Source organism: Marmota marmota, unplaced genomic scaffold, assembly GCF_001458135.2.
Source record: "Marmota marmota marmota unplaced genomic scaffold, marMar, whole genome shotgun sequence".
NCBI classification, from domain to species: Eukaryota; Metazoa; Chordata; class Mammalia; order Rodentia; family Sciuridae; genus Marmota; species Marmota marmota.
The window spans coordinates 3,972,700-3,991,198 of NW_026000205.1; the positions used below are offsets into that span (position 1 = coordinate 3,972,700).

The 18,499-nt window shown below is 49.8% G+C and overlaps 1 protein-coding gene across 5 annotated transcripts in view; it reads right to left on the bottom strand.

Annotated features, from left to right (window-relative positions):
- Pnma8a (PNMA family member 8A) overlaps positions 1-18,499 on the bottom strand; it is a 41,333-nt gene that overhangs the window by 3,124 nt on the left and 19,710 nt on the right. For 2 of the 5 annotated variants that reach the window (XR_007343015.1, XR_007343012.1), the window contains one exon: positions 13,549-13,807. The exons of 2 other annotated variants lie outside the window; for them this stretch is intronic. The gene's annotated coding sequence lies outside the window, so the exon portion shown is untranslated. Of the gene's footprint in view, positions 1-13,548; positions 13,808-15,759; positions 16,038-18,499 lie in introns of those variants that run through there. One more of the 5 variants, XR_007343011.1, reaches the window with a different exon arrangement.

Here is an 18,499-nt window from a genome sequence, read left to right on the forward strand (position 1 = left end):
GGATCGAACCCGGGCCGCACGCACGCCAGGCGAGTGCGCTACCGCTTGAGCCACATCCCCAGCCCTGGCCATTGCTTTTATTATGTATTTATTTGGGTATTCATTTGTTTATTTTCTGTGCTGGGCAGCTAGGCAAGCCCTCCCCCCAAACTACACCCCCAGTTTCATATTAGTGGGGTTCTCGTCTTTGCAATCTAACAGGCTGCAGCTTGTTTTATAATTCCAATATTTGTTTCTTTTTCTGTGAGCTTTCTGTCCGTATCTTTCACACTGTGGCTTTATTTATTTATTTATTTATTTTTAGCTGCAGGGTGAGAGTTTGGCAAACGAAGGAAACTGACCCCTCTCTGTGCCCCAGCATTGTCCGGGGGTTCCTATCCACGGTGGGATTCTCTGAGGGCTCCCCAGCCTTGCAGGTGATTTGAAGCTTGGTGTGATGAAATGTGTCCATCTTTCCCACCTGCCTCAGAGGTTTGTGTCACATGTAGCAAGACTTTAGTTCTAAGATTATAAATTCTCCGTTTTTCCCTTCTGTGAAAGTGACATTTTTGGACCTTCAGATCTCCAATCTACCTAGATTCTATTTTGGTATTTTAATAGGGATCTAACTGTGCAGCTCTGCAGATGGCTGTTCAGCTGTCTCCTGTGGGGAAAAGTCCATATTTCCCACTGGCATGAAATTCCACTGCTATATACAATCCCTTGTGTATTTCTGGCTCCCTACCTGCCCTCCTTCACCAGCTGCCTGTCTCTTAAGGAGCACCCCAGCTGCTTGGAAAACAGATCCCTATGATCCATTTGCATGTACGGAAGGGCTGGTTTCCTCTTCCTTACTTTATTTTTTTTTTCCAGATTTTTTTCTGGATCTTTTCACATTGTTTTTTCTTTTAAACTTCAGAATCAACTTGTCTAGTTGCAAAAGTACTTTTTTCCCCCCAGTACTGGGGATCGAGCCCAGGACTTCATGCCTACTAGGCAAGTGCTCTACCACCAAGCTACACTCTTTATTTTTTTATTTTGAGACAGGATCTTGCTAGATTGTGGAGGCTGGTCTTGGACTTGTGATCCTCCTGCCTCAGCCTTCCTAGTCGCTGGGATCACAGGCGTGAACCACTTCATAGGGCTCAAAAATATTCTTTTGGAGCTGGGACAAAATTTCCTTGCACGAGGCCCCGCCTCTTAAAGAGCCTACCACCTCAATGCTACCACACCTCCGAGCTACAGAGAAGAGCCCAGGGGGCAAAGGTGAATGGGGACTGAACACTGAGCACCGAGGACAGAGCACTGGCCAGTGGAGCTGCGAGGAGGAGGAAGCGCAGCAGCACGGAGTGACTGTCCCCTGACTCCCTGTCCCCTGACTCCCGTGTGTGGCTATCGCCCTGACACCCATCGCTGTAGGTTACACTGATGCTGGAGGGAGAGCCCTGGGGACCTCCGCAGCTGGCAGCTGATACGTGGGCAGGGCCGGGGCTCACCTGGTTTGATCTGCATTTTGATGACACTACTGAGCGTTTTTCTATGTGCTTATGGCCACTTGCAAATCATCGGAGGAATTTCTATTCAAGTCCTATGTCCATTTTTGAAATAGATTTATTTTTTGTTGTTGAGATATGTATAGTTAAATATTTAACTATTACCAACGAATTGATAAACCATCAAATAAGGTGTGTGGTTTTCTCCTATCTTCGTGTGTGTGTCTTCCTAAGGTCCTGGAAGTCAGGTTCAAATCTGGAATCCTCCATCAGGTGGGGTGGTACACGCCTGTGATTCTGAAGTGGCTCCCCCTTTCTCCACAGAAAAGCCCGCTTCATTATGGCTGATTTTAGGACTGTCAGCAAAAGAGTCTCTGCAAAAGAGTTCAATGTAGATAAACTTCCTATTTTCGAGTCGCCCTGTTTACTTGGCCACTGGCCAAGAAGATACCAGCCCTCCAGGTTCTGGACACCCCTTACTAGTATAGTACTTTGAAGAAATGTGCAAACAAGGCCTCTGGCCTTGAGCTGGGCTTCACAGAGATGTCTATATTTTAAAGATAAGTTACAAATGGGCCCATGGTAACAGTTGGCAGGAGGAGGAAGGAGAGGGGAGAAGAAGCTCCCCCCTTCTCAGGTGTTGTCCTTGAAGAGTTAACTTGCCCAGAACAGTGAGAGAAAAAGCTGCTTTCATGTGAACTTCTGCAGAGTGGGAACTTCTGAGCCCCTCCCCTTACATGCTGGGTATGAAACTCGAAACTCCCTGAACTCGGGGTTCAGGGGATTAATTGATTAATGCAAAAGCTGTGCCCTCTGAACCTGGCTGCAGCCAAATAAAACTGTTTCCTGCTGTCTTCGGTGCCTTGCCTCATTTGTCCCTACAACATTTTTGGCGACCCAGATGGGACAGAGGAGGTAAGGAAGGCTGTTCTGCCTCTCTTGTCTCCGGGGACCGGCTTCCCTGGGGTGATGGGGGACAGCGGTCCCCTTGGCGTGCCCAGGCCACTCTTGGCCTGAAGAGTGATCGACTCACCAAGAGCCCTGGGGCTGCCACCCTGGAGCACAACGGGACCCACAGGCAGCAGGAACCAGAATTAGGGTTTGGAGCACCGCCCAGCTGAACAGGTAGGACCCGGGTCCATTTGGTTTGCAGCCCACCTGACTTCCCCTTCGAGGCCTAAGTGGGTGGAAGAGAGGCTTGATTGCCCTCTGTTGGGTCCCGAGTGCCCTCCAAAATGGTTGGAGCTGAAAGGGACCCAGGGAGTCGCCCGAGTAGTCTCTGTTTGGGGTCAGTGAGCAGAGGGGACACCGTGACTCCCTTTTCTGTTTGGTTTGGAATTGTTGGAATCTGGGCGGTATAGAAATTCTGTCCTGGCCATGTCTGTGGGAAAGTGTGTGAATGAGACGGACAAAGGGAAGGACTCCGACCCAACCTGAGGGCCGAAGCGAGAGCAGAGTCCTGATCCGAGATTCCGTGGCCCCTCATACAGTCTATGGCGGAATTTCACCAACCAATGTCCAGGTCAAAGCTCCAGATCGGGGTTGATACCGACCCGCAAGGCTAAGAGGGTCCTAAGTCTCTGCGAGGGGAGCGGCTGGAGATGGACGAAGCGAGTCTTGTCCTAAGTGTGTTTTGTTCTAAGTGTGCGACACCGATGCAGGGTGGACCATGGGAGGCACACTAAGGAAACTGAGCCTTCTGAAATGTGTGTTAGAGACCTTTAGGAAGGTTTTCCTGGTGACTGTGGATGAGACTCACTCCACAAAGGTGGCATACTCTGTGAATTAGAGTGGCTCACCCAAGATGTGGCCTGGCCACCAGAAGGATCTTTAGATGAGTCATTGCTGAGGTCTTTTGATTGTTGTTGGAACTTTCTCTGAACCAATTCTCTTACATTGATTGCTGGCAAGAGATAGTACAGAAACAGTCCCCTTGGTTGAGAGCCTGTCTAGATGGACAGTCCAAGCTGATGTTAGTCAGGAGCACAATGGTCTCTAAGACCCAACAGAAAGCAGCTAAACAGAAAACCTGACTAGGAAAGACAGGAAGGGAAACAGTTTTCCCTGTGAGCCAGAAGAGGACCCAGGACCTTATGTGCCATTCTACCCAACTTTGCCAAGACCACTGGGACAGCAGACTGTCCCCTAGCCCCCTCGTCCTCAGAGGCAACAAATGATGGCTCCCAATACTGGCCATTCCTTCCTCTGTGATGTCCTCAGAGCCAAAGGCTTTGTAGGACCAAAGACTTTTAACCTCCCAAGATTAAGATGGGAGATGTGTCCCCAAAGCAGAGCCACAGCCCATATGAGTGCTCTCCAGATGCCCCTGCAAGGGACTAAAGGACCTGCCCATGTTGACCAGAGGGAAACACCTGAGGGAGACAAGGCAGTTCTGTGTGCCAGCCTTTCTCCACCCCAGAGCTCATAAGCTGGAAAAATCATGCTCCCTCCTACACGGAGAAACCCTGGGCCAGGACTGATCTGGGGCAGCCCATTCTCCAGACCTAGGATGGGGCCCAACCAAGAAGAAGGTCTAAAGGTAAAGAGATGTCAAGAAGCCCTCATAGGAAGTCTAAGAGAAAAGGGGGGAAAAGATAATAAAACACACTGTGCCCAAGAGTTAGAAGGGATCGGAGCCAGCCCTGAGCCCTGGCCTAAGCCAAGTGCATCTGCAGACAGAGCCCAGCTAGGCCTCCTGCTGCTCCAGCATCTCCCTCTCGCACCCTCGATAGCCTTGAACATTTCTCTGGGCCCCACATCTGCCTAAGGCCCCTCTGCCCTATGAAACTGGCAGCAATAATTGAAAGAGATGTGCCCAACTGACTCAGAGCTAAGTGTCCAGGCCACCGCCGCTGCCAGCCCTCTCCCTGCCCAGAGGTTCCCTGGGGGAGGAGGGGCACCATACAAACATTGCAGCCATGGTGCAGGTTTGTCAGTAAAGAAATGCACAGGTGCAAGCAACAGGTGATCAGTGCAGCCTTCGTGGGACAGGCTCAGAGAGCCATTTGCCAAAAATTACAATCCTAGAGGACTTACTGAGAAGTGTGACAGTGAGCTGATTAAGGTGGGCACCACAGTTTTCATCAGTCGAGATCCAGAGACTCAAAGACAGGCAGACCAGAAAGATAAAGAGGAGGATGGATCTCCTTACAAACCCAGAGGTCACTCAAAGGGGGATCTCACTAGAACAAAGCCAATGGTTCAAATGATTGTAAGGAAAAAAAGTGTGGCCAGACAAAAGGGGAAGCCTCCAGTGGCCCCGGCAGACAAGCACCCACTGCCATGCTCAAAAGCTGAGACTTGAACAGAGAAGGAAGGAATGCTTTCCCCAAGCCTTTGGCCCCAGCCCCTCCTTTCAGTTTCTTCCCACTTGCTGGGAAGTCGATGATTGACGAATATGGCAGGGTCCCAGAGACACACAGAACTGCATCTGATGCACGAGACCCACTGCCTCAGGAGGGCTCAGCTGCTGCAAGCCCCAAATGAACCAGAAATATGCTCATGTTAACAGCCAATAGTGGGCCATAGGGTGCTCACTCCTAAAGGACATGTCACCCTGGCTCCAAGCCACACGCTGTGAGCCACCTGCAGGAAGGGCCACAGAGTCCCATGCACCCAGACACAGTGAACAAAACACAAGCAGGGCAGCTGCTATATACAATTAGAGCAGGCTCCCACCTGGCAGGAGGAGAAAAGCCACATAGTCAAAGAGCAACACCTAGGTGAGCGCAATGTGGCTGCCACACTGGGACCTGCACGGAACCGCACCACTGCCCTCCAACCTTGGCAGATGGCCCACGGAGAGATTGACATAGGTGCCTTTTACACAAGTGATATCCCAGGTCATCAGTCTCTGCTAAGATTTACATTAGATTTCAGAGTTGGAGAATCCTTGCAGCCAAGATCCTGCACAGGGAGATAACAAAAAAATTCCTGCATCTTAAAGCACCAGAGGCTCTGTGTGCGTCTTCCTTCCCTAAATGACAGTTCCTCCCAGGGGCTGGAGTACACCATCCTTGGGACAGCACTGGACTCTGATTTAAAGTCCACATCTATCAAGAAAAAGTCAAATACCATGGTTACCATCTGACTCAGCAACAGAACTGACAATAGCCACTGGGCCTCAACAGAAACAGGAGATCTGCTCAATTCCAGTCCCTCCAACCTGCCATCAGACCACAGAATTCCTGGGGGCTACTGGGTTCAGCCATATACGGATCCCCAACTTTCAGTTATGGAAAAACCCCTCTATGAAGCCACAAAGTGGGGAGAATGAGATCCTCTGATGTGGGGGCCAGCACAGCAAAAGGCCTTTGAGGACATTAAACAGGCACTCACCAGTGCACCTGGACTAGGGCTCCCTGACCTCACGAAGCCTTTCTTTCTGTATGTCCATGATCTGTCTGGAGTGGCTGTGGGAGTTTTGACTCAGATGCTGAGGACGTGGCACCGTCCAGTGGCCTATTTGTCCAAACAGCCGGACTCTGTAGCCCAGGGCTGGCCACCTTGTTTATGGGCCCTTGCAGCCACAGCTCTTCTGGTGTTGGAAGCTGATAAACTGGCCATAGGACAAGAACTGGTTGTCAGAGTTCCTCATTCAATTTTGACATCGTTAAAATATAAAGGACATTATTGCTTGACTAATTAAAAAATGGTCAAATATCAGAGCATCTTATATGAAAACCCTTGTATCTGCGTTGAGGTCGTCAGAACTCTAAATCCAACAACTTTGCTGCCCATTGGACCTGGAAAACCTGATCACTAATGTGTTGAGGTCATGGGTGAAGTGTTCTCCAGCAGACTAGACCTGGCAGACCAGCCCTCAGGGACGCTGATGCAGAGTACTTCACAGATGGAAGCAGTTTCATAAAAGATGGGGTATGTTGTGCTGGATAAGCACTGGTCACCCTGGACTCCACTGTCGAGGCAGAACCTCTGCCTCAGGGAACTTCAGCACAAAAAGTAAAACTTATTGCTTTGACTCAAGCACCTCAGTTGACAATAGGAGTCTTTTTAGATATTTACAGACTCAAAATATGTGTTCTCTACCCTTCATGTTCATAGGGCCTTACGTAGGCTAATTAACTCAGGAGGAAAAAAGGGGTGGACATGATGGATAGGCAAGAAATTCTTAAACTTTTGGACGCAGTGTGGGCTCCCAGGAAGGTTGTGATTATATATTGCCGAGGTCATCAAAAGGGAAACACTGTGGTTTCTCAGGGCAACCGGAGAGCTGACAGAGAGGCCAGGTTAGCTGTCTGCAAGAAATGGGAAGAAAATCCAGTCCCAGGTTTAAATGCTGCCCTTCTGCCTGGCCGACTAGCTAACAGAAAGGGAGCCAACATACTCCCAGCATGAAAGTAAGTGATTTAAGACTGAAAAAGGACATTTTCTCCCAGGTGGATGATGGAGATTTTCTGATGGCCGAAATAGCCATCCCAGAGATTCTAGCCCCAGCCTTTATCAACACAGTTTCGCAGGAAAACATGTTGGACATACAGCACTTGAGACAGTTCTGAGCCGACATTTCTATGTCCCCCGGCTCACAAGCAACACCTGGATGATCTGCAAACAATGTGAGGTTTGTGCTCACAACAATCCTTGTCAGGGGCCAAAACTCCCACCAGGAATCCAAATTATAGGAGGAGCACCTTTTGAAGACTTGGAAGTGAACTTCACTGAACTGCTACGCTCACAGGGCTATAAGTAACTTGTTTTTTATATGTTCATACTCTGATGGGTGGAACCCTTTCCCACCCACACTGAAAAGGCCAGGGACATGCTAGGATGCTTCTCTGTGAAATTATTCCCAGATTTGGGGTCCCAATAATTACTGGCTCAGACAATGGGCCAGCTTTGGGGCAGAGATAATATGATTACTGACCAAGAGTGTAAATGTCAGATGGAAGTTACATACTGTCTATAGGCTGCAGAGTTCTGGTAAAGTTCAAAGGATGAACAGGACTTTAAGGCTCAATTGGGTGAGCTGTGTCAGGAGACTCACTTACATTGTGATGAACTGCTCCCTATTACACTGTTGAGGATTAGATCCACTCCCACTAGGAGGAATGGATTCTTTTCTTTTGAGATAATATATGGGACATTATCCACCCCTTTTATTAGGGGACTACAGGGAGACTTAAGAGAGACAGGAAAATTAACCCTGAGATGACAGCTTCAGGCCTTAGGGAAAACTTCACAGGTTCTCAACCAATGGGTTAGAGAAAGAGAGCCAGTAAGTTTGACCTAGTGCACACTCCTTCAAACCTGGAGATTGAGTCTGGGTCAAAGAATGGAATATTCAACCCCTGAACTTGTTTGGAAGGGCCCTTTCCCTGTTATTTTATCCACCCCAACTGCAATAAAGTTTGCAGAGATAGGTCCCTGGATTCACTACACCAGACTCACGCCTGCAGCTGCGGACTGGGAGTGCTCTCCAGATGCTGCTACGCCCTTGAAGCTGACCATCCTGAAGAAAAAGGAGCACCGGAGAAGCTTGAGGATCAGAAGGACAACAGCCCTGCTCCAGTCACTCCGGAAGCTGACTGGTCTACGCACAGCGGAAGCTTGAGGAGACTACGGCCCTCTTTCAGCCACACAGGAGGGACTGGCTGATCAATGCCCCGTGAAAGATAAACTTCCCACCAGGACTAATGGACTCTTTCAACCTCTGAGATAGTTCTTATACTGTAATGCATTGCCACCCCTTGCTTCTAGATATATACACAGTTCTCTGTTTGGTTTTAGCTACTGGTTTGATAACAGTAACTCCTACTGACTGGATTCTGGGTAACAAAATTTCACTTACACTTTTTTATCTTGCTTATATAAGCTTTCTAGGATTTGTTTGGTGTTTTAGTTTGGCTTTGTTAATTTATGCTGTTTAACCTATGCTAACCAAAACATTACTCTATTATTTAGTTTGGTTTCCTTTGATAACCTTAAGGGATTCTGCCCTACTCCTATTCCAACCACGGAGATCATGTAAACCATGTGTCAAGACAATCCACTATAACTAAGAGGTGGTAAAACATACATTTAAGACCTGTCCCACCAGAGGAATGCTATAGATGGATGACTATTTGGAAAGGAAAAAGAGGTCCATTGGAAAGAAACTTGATTTAGGAGGTCATCGATCTTGGGGTGAAGGTAACTGGCCACCCCAGAGGATTATTGCCACTTATGATCCCGCTACCTGGGCACAAAATGGCAGTTGGAGCTATAGAACTTCTATTTACATGTTAAACAGAATTATTCACTTACAAGCTGTACTAGAAATTATTATTAATCAGACTGCCACAGCCTTTGACCTCCTAGCCACACAACAGATCAGATGCAAGTGGCTAACTATCAGAACCGCTTGGCATTAGATTACTTACTGGTTGAGAAAAAAGAAATATGTGGAGAGTTCAACACCTCAGATTGTGGCATCCAAATGGATGACAATAGACAAGCAGTTAACGATACCAACAACACAAGAGAAGCAGCACATGTGTTGGTTCATATCTAGAAGGGCATTAAAGTTTGGGTCCCAACCATGCTTTTGGGAGATGGTTTTCAACTCTTGTAGATTTAAAAGCTTAACTAGTGTAGTGGGTATTCTGTTTGGCTCCACTGTGCATTAAAACTATTGGGTCCACTGTAGAAGCTTCTGTTGAAAGCATGACAACAACTAAGATTTTGACATTGTATAATGCTTTAAGCCAAGATATTGGTAATGATGCTCTTAAATTTAAAGGATTAAATTATGGGGAGCATCATTAAAGGGGGGAATTGAAGTGGCACCCCCTTTCTCCACAGAAAAGCCCAATTCACCATGGCTGATTTTAGGACTGTCAGCAAAAGAGTCTCTGAGAAAGAGTTCAATGTAGATAAATTTCCTATTTTCATGTTGCCCCGTTTACTTGGCCACTGGCAGAGAAGATACCAGCACTCCAGGTGCTAGACACCCCCTTATTAGTTTTTCACAAACAGTATCCAGTACACTAGTTTGTAGAAATGTGCAAACAAGGCCTCTGGCCTTCCTTGAGCTGGGCTTCACAGAGATGTCTACATTTTTAAGATAAGTTACAAATGGGCCCATGGTAACAGCTGGCAGGGGGAGGAAAGAAAGGGGAGAAGAAGCTCTCCCCTTCTCAGGTGTTGTCCTTGAAGGGTTAACTTGCCCAGAACAGTGAAAGAAAAAGATCTTTATGTGAACTTCTGCAGACTGGGAACTTCTGAGCCCCTCCCCTTACATGCTGGGTATAAAATTCTGAAACTCTGAACTTGGGGTTCAGGGGATTGATTATAGCAAAGGCTGTGTCCTCTGAACCTGGCTGTAGCCAAACAAAACTGTTTCCTGCTATCTTCGGTGCCTTGCCTCATTTGTCCCTACAACAATCCTAGTGGCTCAGGAGGCTGAGGCAGGAGGCTGAGGCAGGAGGCTCGCCAGTTCAAAGCCAGCCTCACAATTCAGTAAGATCCGGACTCTAATTAAAATATAAAAAGGGGGGCTGGGGATATGACTCAAGCGGTAGCGTGCTGGCCTGGCATGCATGCGGCCCGGGTTCGACATACAAAGATGTTGTGGCCACTGAAAAACTAAAAAAAAAATAAATATTAAAATTCTCTCTCTCTCTGACTCTCTTTAAAATAAAATATAAAAAGGGCTGGGGATGTGGCTCACTGGTTGAGCACCTCTGGGTTCAATCCTTGGTTCCCCCAGAGCCCCCTCCAAACACCAAAACTTGAATCCTCATGCCCCTAAGAGATCCATGCATGGGAAGAGGCACCTCCATGCCCATCTGGGCCACTTCTCCTCCCACCTGTGGTTGGCTGAACGATGGCTTCCTAAATGTGCCCAGGGCCTGATCCCTAGAACCTGTGAATACTACCTTCTGTGGTAAAAGGGCTTTTGCAGGTGAGATTAAACAGGATTTTGAGATGGAGAGACGGGTCATCTGGGAGGGCCCACGGTAACCACAGGGTTTTCTACAAGAGAGAGGGAGGAGGCCAGAGGAAGACAAGGTCACGTGTCAACAGAATCAGAGATGGAGTGATACGGCCAGAGGCCAAGGAATGCGGCAGACTCTAGAAGCTGCAAGAGACAAGGAACAGAGTCTCCCCTGGAGACCTCCACAGTGTGAGGGAAAAAAATTATATATGTTTTTTAAACTGCTAAGATGTGGTAACTTGTTACAGCAGCACGGGAAGCTCACACCGCAGCCAACTTTGCGGCATAAGGTGAGTCCTCGCACACCTGCACGCTGATAACCCCAGCCACACATCCAAGCTCCACTCATGCCCACCCTGAGTGACAGTCTTCAGCCACCCCTGTGCCTGGAGGTGTACAGAGCAATGTCACTCCACCTGGGGAAGCGCCCTCACATGATCTGGAAGTGGACTCAGGTCAAGGACAAGGAATTACGGGTCCCAGTAGCAGACATGGTCTAGAAGGGGTAGGTGCCCATGCGCCTGTCCCCATGGACTCCTCACCCAGAGGAGGAGGCTTAGAGAGGGATCTGGACTCTGGGTCTAAAGGCAGCATTGGACTTGAGACACTTCAGAGACCAAAACAAGAGGACTTGCTAAAGAATTGGATGGAGGGGCTGGGGTTGAGGCTCAGAGGTAAAGCACTCACCTAGCATGCGGGAGGCACTGGGTTCCATCCTCAGCACCACGTGAAAATAAAATAAAGATATTGTGTCCACCTATAACTAAAAAATAGATATATTTTTATGAGGTTCTTTTTTTTTTTAAGAGAGAGAGAGAGAATTTTTTAATATTTATTTTTTAGTTTTCGGCCGACACAACATCTTTGTTTATATGTGGTGCTGAGGATCGAACCCGGGCCGCACGCATGCCAGGCGAGCGCGCTACCGCTTGAGCGACATTCCCAGCCCCTAAAAAATAGACATTAAAAAAAAGAATTGGATGGCAGCAGAGACTGAGACAAAAGTCAGATTCGGATCAGAGATGACGCTCCAAATTCCGTAAATGCATGACCCAGCAATTCCATGCCTAGGCGTACATCATGAGAACTGAAAAGCAGCACTTAACAAATACTGTACACAAATCTTCATAGCTCTTGTATTCACAGTAGCCAGGAGGTGGACGCAACCCCAACAGCCAAATGTGTATCCACATGGTGGAATACTACTCAGCCATAAAAAGGAACTAAGCACCGACACGTGTTAATAGGGATGACCCTTGAAAACAGGATGCTCAGGGAAAGAAGCCAGACACAGAAGGCCACCTGGGTATGGTTCTAAAATAGACAAACCCACAGAGACAGGAAGTGGATTAGTGGTTGCCAGGGTCAGGGGAAGGGGTGGAGAATGACTGCTTAATGAGCCCCCAAATCCTTTGGGCGTGATGAAACTGGACAGAAGGGTGCTTGCAAGACATTGTAAACGTATTAAGTGCCCTTTACATACACGTTTAAATGCTTCGTTTCATGTTATGGGAACTTTACCTCAATAATTTTTTTCTTGTTTTCTTTACTTTTGATTGACACATAATGACTGTACGCATTTAAGGGGTGCAGTGTCATATTTCAACACATGCATATTATATACTTGTGATCAAATCAGGGTAAATTAGCACATCCATCACTGCAAACATTTATCGTTTCTTTGTGGTAAGAATATTCCAGATCCTCTCTTCAAAGTTACAGTTAGGAAGAATGCTTCCAGGTGTTCCACTGCAGAGCAGGGTTATAAGGTCCCTGCTTAGCATCTGGAGGTCCTTCTTAAGTGACAGCCCCCAATTTAAGGAAAAAGTTTCACTTTCCCTCCCAAGGGCCCTTCTAGAAAGGCCCACCACTCCCTCACACCAACCCAACCCCTAACCACCGCCTTAGGACCCGCTGAGCTCTGATTCCTGAACCTGCCCCATGAAAGTCCCAGAACCCAAGCCTGTTTGGCCTCTCTCCTATAGAGACATGGCCTTTATTTCTCAGCTCTGACAAACTCTCGTGTGTACCTCTGCCTGGTCTTCGTCTTTCATTTCTCACGTTCCCGTCTCTTGTCCCTCGATTTCCCTTTAAGGGTGACTAGGGGTAATAATGTATTGCATATTAAAACAATTTTTTTTTGTAATGACTCCATTTTTGTCTGAAACTCTTAAAGGACGCGGAGAGGTCTGTGCACTTGATGGGAGAAGCCACAGGGAGAAATGAGCTGGGGAGGGGCTCCCACTTTGGAGTTCTTGAATTTGATGTGCCTCCTGAATGGAGTTAGATATGTGAACTTGGAGTTCAGGGACGCGACTGGTGGAGGGATAAGTTAGAAGCCTTTGGCACAGGAGAAGTATTTTAAGCCCTGGGACTGGATGAGATCATCCAGAGAGAGGGTGGGGGAAATGGAGCAGGCCCAGGCTCGCAGAGTCAGCGCCAGAGGAAGAACCAGGGAAAGGGCTGGGGCTGGGGCGGGGGCAGAGCCCCAAGAATGTGCATCTGCAGAGCCGAAGCGTCTCCAGTCTTACACACAAGGGGTAAGTTCCAAGACGTTCCACGGCGTCCAAGACGGCGGACAGCATGAAGCCTGAGCACACAGCCCAGGCCTCCCTACGTGATGCACCTAGAACAGCTCCACTGAGAAATCAGGCACAGAAGATCGGCACCAGTCACTAATAATAGACTATTATTTTATTAGTAGTAAACAGCATAGGGCTGGGGATGTAGCCCGGGAAGAGGTTTCTCTAGCACGTGCAAGGCCCTGGGTTCAATCCCCAGCCTGGAAAAGATATCAACCAGGCTGGGGAAACAGCTCAGTTGGGAGAGGGCGTGCCCCAGAAACACAGGCCCCAAGTTCAACCCCCAGCACCACAGAAAATAAATAAATAAATAGATAAAAACCAAATATAGAACAATATCACAACCTACTCTGACAGGAGATTGTTTCCAGCAAATGAATTGATCACTTCTGGAACTTTCCATGTCATGCTTCTGGACTACAGCGAACCAAGGGCAACTAAAATTTCAGAAAGCAACACCTTGGGTAGGAGGGGTGACCCCGTAGGGGTAGGTGGGGACCACCCTCTGCAGGACAGTGTTAGCGTGCCCTGCTGCGTCTGCGCACTGGAATGTTTGTACCTGCACAAGAAAGTGGAGAGGAAGGTCTCTGAGCCCTGATGAGACTCCTTCCCCACGTCAGAGATGCTGACATTCTCAGGACATGGTTGAAATAACAAAGCCACGAGTCCAGTACGACCGACCCTGTCACATAGCAGCAAGGAGAGCGGTTTCCAAGGGCAGAGTAGCAGCTTCCTGGTGGAGGGGCCCGGCGGCCATCCAGAAGGGGACGAGGAGGATGTGGCCCCAGTGCCACCCATGATCCTGAAGAAAGCCCGTCCTGGGGGAGGGAATGGAAGTGCCCAAGGGACATCACTGTGGCCCAGAGGTCTCTGTCCCACAAAAACTCCTGTGTTGAAACCTAATCCCCATGAGACGGTGGCAGGAGGGGGCCCCTGGAGGTGACAGGGCCAGAGGAAGCACCCCTTGTGTTGGGGCTGTGCCCTCATCAAAGGCCTCAGGGAACTCCTGGCCCCTCCACGTGAGGACGCGGCCAGAGGGCATCGGCTAAGAGTGTCCTCCTCGGACCCCAGGTCTGTCGTGCCCTACCATCACTTCAGCCTCTGGAGCTGCGAGAACGAGCGCTTGTTGTTTACAAGCTGAGGTCATTTGTTAGGGCTACTAGACGCGACAGGGACAGCTGTCGGGAGCAACCCTGGCTGCAGACGCCTTTAGGTCCTGATACACCAGGTGCTGGACAATCACTGCGCCCCGCAGTCACCTGGGCTTTTCCCCCTGGGATAGGAGGCGGCTCCAGGAGCAGGCGTCCCCCATGGGGTTGAGCTCCACTCACCTGTTCCTTTGTAATCCTTTTGGGGACAGCATGTTCCATGGAACCTGCCCTTGTGTGTCTCCTATATAAGAATAAAGAATTCCAGTGGCTTTCTCTTTCCACGGACCCCTAAGGTTGCAGAGTTGTCCTTGGGTTTTGAAAAGGCACTTCTGTGTGTTTGCATGCTTTCTTGGCTGTTTTCTTAAGTTATTGGAACAGTCAGAGCCCAGCATGAGGTTCCCAGTGAGGGTAGAAGGTGATGCTGAGCATGGACAGTGGATAGGAAACGGTGTGGCTCCAACGTCACTTCCTGATCTGGGGGTTGGGTATTGGTGTTTGAACCCAGGAGCTCTTCGCCACTGAGCCCCATCCCCAGCCCTTTTTTGTATTTTATTTAGAGACAGGGTCTCCCTGAGTTGCTGAGGCCTCGCTAAGTTCCTGAGGTTGGCTTTGAACTTGAGAGCCTCCTGCCTCAGCCTCCCGAGTTGCCCAGATCACAGGCGAGTGCCACTGCGCCGGCTGCATTTCCTGAATTTGATAACCACCTGGTTGTGTAAAGAAAGCCTTTATTTTTAGGAGGTAAACCCGGACATATTTAGGGGCGGGAGAATGACGCCTGCTCCGTACCCTCCAATTGCACATCTGCGGCGGGAAAGGGGCTGCCATGACGAGGTGCCCCCAAACGGGGTGACTCAGAACAACAAAAACCTACGGCCTGGCCGTTCTGGAGGCTGAGGTCCAGGGTCAGGGTGTCGGCAGGCAGGACCAGCTGCTCGCCTCTCAGGGGCTTTGGGGGGCTGTGGCCACTGGGCTCCTTCTGGCAGCCGTCACTGCCAGGTCCCTCTGGGTCCGCATCGCGCGGTCCTCCCTGGGCGTCTGTGGGCTCCTCATGCAAGGACACCAGCCACCCCGCTGCACTGTGACCTCACCCTGACTGATGACATCAACATCAACCCTGTTTCCAAATCAGGTCACCGCCCAGGTTGTGGGGATAGGACATAGGGAGAGTGGACCGGGGGACAGACGAGTCCAACCTAAAACCAGGGGCAGGAGAGAGGGAGAGAGAGGACAGCTCAGCCACGGAAATAAGAAACTAAACAGCCCAGAGAGGGGAGGGCTTCAGGGAAGGGGTGCAGCCCGATGAGGACAGAGACGCGGTCACTGGGTTTATGGGCTGTGGACCAGGTGCCGTGACCCGCTGCCTGGGCAGAGAGGTGGGGACAGGAAGCAGCCCTCGGGAACAGACAGACGGAGCTTCCCACTTCCCTCTGGGGAGGAGGGGGGCCTGCATGCAGAAAGGGACTGTCTTCAGCTGGCAGAGAAGCTCCGCCCACAGCCCGGAGAGAAGGAGGAGCGCAAGCTGCAAACAGGGATGTCATGGGCGGAAGCCAAAGAAGCAAAAATGTATTTTTATCTTATTAGTTTCTAAAGCGTGTGCTACACACCCTGTTCTAAGCACCTTGAAAACATGAACTCATTTTATTCCCATGGTGATGACGGGAGGTGGCTACAGTAGCACTGCTGTCCCCATCTTACAAATAAGGAAACTGAGGCACAGAAAGGGCAAGCACCTTCCCCAAGATCACACAGCCAGCAAAGGCAGGGCCACTTAAAGGGTGTGGGTGGTCAGGCTGCGGGATCCACACTTGACCTCTCCTCCCAGAGGCTTCTTTGTGCTTTGTTCTTAACAGGAGAGGCTGCAAGATGGGCCGGCGAGGGTTCAGGCTGGATGGGTCGCCTGGGGGTTTGAAAGAGGGGAGACTTAGAAGCAGGGGTGCTCATGGGAGGGGCAAATGTTAGAGAAACGGAAGGGCCACGTGACTGAGGTCTGCGGTGTGGGATAGCGGTGAACTTCTGCGCGGGGCAGAGAGCAGCTTCTGCACGGCCGGGAGGCGGGAAGTGGGTCCCTTTCCCTGTTCACCGCCAGCTGCCAATCCAGAGGTGCTCTGGAGCCCTGGATCTGGTGCCACCGCCCAGCTGTGGTTCTGACCTGGGGCCCCTGACCAAAGTTCTGGGAACCAATCGTGTCCAGGGCAGCTGAGGGGGAGGGAAGCCCCTGGAAGGGTGTCCACGGCCGCAGTCCAAAGGAAATGAGTGACATTCCAGGGACCGGCGCCCAGAGGCCCAGGCTGGAGAGGTGGGGACTGGAGGGAAAGCTGCCTCTGGAGCCCGGGAGCGCGAGGGTAGGGTGGGGTGGGGGGGGAGGGCCTGCATGCACCCCTCCCTCCACATTAACCTGAGAGTGAAGAGCAGCCCCCCAGAAAACCACGACCTGATCCCAGGAACTGCTAATATGCAGCCTCCCGTGGCAAATGCGGGGCAGGTGCAGGGGTCAAGCTCAGGGTCTCCTTAATTACCCAGGTGAGCCCAGAGGCCGCAGGGAGTCTTAAGGCACAAAGGGTGGTCAAGCCCTGGGTGGGCGCAACCTGTAATCCCAGCGACTCCTGAGGCTAAGGCAGGAGGATGGCAAATTCCAGGCCAGCCTCAGCAATTTAGCAAGGCCCTAAGCAACTCGGCAAGAGCCTGCCTCATACATAAGTAAATACATAAATAAGAGGCGGGAGGGGCAGAAGCAGAGGAGGCATCTGCTGAGGGGAGCCACAAAATGCCGCCCTCCAGGAACAGGCCAGCACACATCCTCCCTGGAGCCTCCCGAAGGAGCCAGCTGGGCCTCCCATCTTGTAGACTCTAATTTCCAGGACTGTCAGATAATAAGCACATGTCACCTCAGGCCACTAAATCTGCAGTAATTCATTACCACAGTAGAAACTTGATATGGTCAATTTCTTCATCTTCCAGGTCCTCTGTTTCTCGGTCAGTAATTTGGGGACAATTTAGCTTGTAGCATGGTAAGAAGGGTCTGTGTGTGGGAAGGTGGCTGGCACACAGTAAGTGCTCAGTAAACAGCAACTGTAAACATGGGCGAGAAGGGGTTTCTTCCTTCTGCCTGCCTCAAATGTAGTGTGACACCCAGACGATGGCAGTCATTTTGTGGCCATTCAGTGAGAAGCAAAGGCCTGAAAGCCAATGTTTGTTTGTTTGCTTGCTTAGTATTGCAGTGCTCGGGTAGAACCCAGGTTCTCACGCATGCTAGGCGAGTGCTCTAGCACGAGGCTACAACGCCCATGCCCCAAAGCTGATTATTAAAGATGGCGAGGCCAAGGGACCTAAAGAACCTGGGACATCAGATGTTACTGAACCAACTGCTGGATCGTCCTGCTTCTAGATCTTTTGTTATGTGAGAAAACCCGTGCCCACTTGCTTACATCCTGGCTCCTGTTCTTACAGCCGAGCGTCTCTTTACTGATTTACTTTCAGAATCGAGCTAGGCCCAGAGAGCCAGAGGGATGCTCGCCATCACATGGGCTGTGGATGGAGGGACTGGGACGGGCTTCAGGAGGGGACCTGTGGACCTTGAGACAAGTGGCCTTGATTCTTTAGAAAAAAATGAGGAATTGGGAGCATGAGTTTAGAACATGCAGCAGCTTGACCTGGGTTTGATGCCCAGTACAAAAAAAAAAACTAAAGAAAATAAAACCAGGGAGCTGAGCCCGTGTGTCAGCTGTAGAAGCCACGTCCCCTTGCCCCGCCAGATCTGTCTTGGGAAGAAAGCTGAGCCTGTCACCGTTTGATGGATAGTTAAAATTTTTAATCAACGTGTTCTCAGGAGAGCTTTTACCGTCAAAGGTCAATTTCTTAAATTCCAGCCTGGGCTCGTCCCTTCTTGCAAAACTTGAAAAGCAAGGGAGAATATAAGAGCACAAATCGGTTCACACTCAAGTAAAGCGGAGCCTGGGGCTCCAGCCTCCATGGAGTGTTCTGGAACAATGGCAAATGGGTACTGAGGTCAATGATCACAGGCCCCTTCCTGCGGAGGAGCGAACCAGTGTCTCTCCTCTGACCTTTACTCCTTGATAATAAGCCTGAGCACTTACAGAATATTGCAGAGCAAAAGTCTGAAGCAAATATTTCCTATCACTGCTTTTTAAATACCCTGTGTGGCTTAACTGAAGCATTTTCGATGAACACCAGGTGAGCTGTTTTTATTTATTTATGTTTTGGTACCAGGGATTAAACCCAGAGATGCATAACCACTGAGCCACATCTCCAGCCCTTTTCTGTATCTTATTTAGAGACAGGGTCTCACTGAATTGCTTAGGGCCTAGATAAATTGTGGAAGCTGGCCTTGAATTTGTGATC